This window comes from Mustelus asterias, chromosome 5 (genome assembly GCF_964213995.1).
Source record: "Mustelus asterias chromosome 5, sMusAst1.hap1.1, whole genome shotgun sequence".
Classification (NCBI taxonomy): Eukaryota; Metazoa; Chordata; class Chondrichthyes; order Carcharhiniformes; family Triakidae; genus Mustelus; species Mustelus asterias.
In genome coordinates this window covers 147002809-147003339 of record NC_135805.1, presented here as the reverse complement: position 1 = coordinate 147003339, position 531 = coordinate 147002809, and positions in this window count along the sequence as shown.

Below are 531 nucleotides of genomic sequence, written 5' to 3'. Positions count from 1 at the left end.
TTCCATGCTCCCTTAGTGTCACCTTTTCGAATCTGTGGACTTGACGTTTACTGTCTCCTTTTCATGGTGCATTGCATAAAGGGTGCATTCAGTATACTGAGCATCTTATGCACAATTAATGGAGTTACATATTTGTGCTGAAATTGCACCTCTCTTCAACCTCCGCTGCCTCCCTGCGTTCTGTATTTGTACCTCAAGAGGGCCTGCCTACAAGCCCAACAGAGAGAGAGAGAGACATTAGTCAATATTAAGGTTCGTTTTTCATTCAGGCTATACATATTTATACACACTTACGCACTCAATTCCCACGCTAGTTTAGACACTGTAAAACGTAACAAGTGTCCACATCCGATTGACACTACTTTGGATATTTTTGCTAAGCTACTTGGTATCTGACTCATAATCTTCTGATTTCCTGATTGGAGTTGAAATTGCCTACGATTGGACATGTTCAAAGCTTTGTCATATTCTATACATGACAAATGTCATGACTCAACCACGTTATCTTGTGAAACTACTGTGTTAACATTC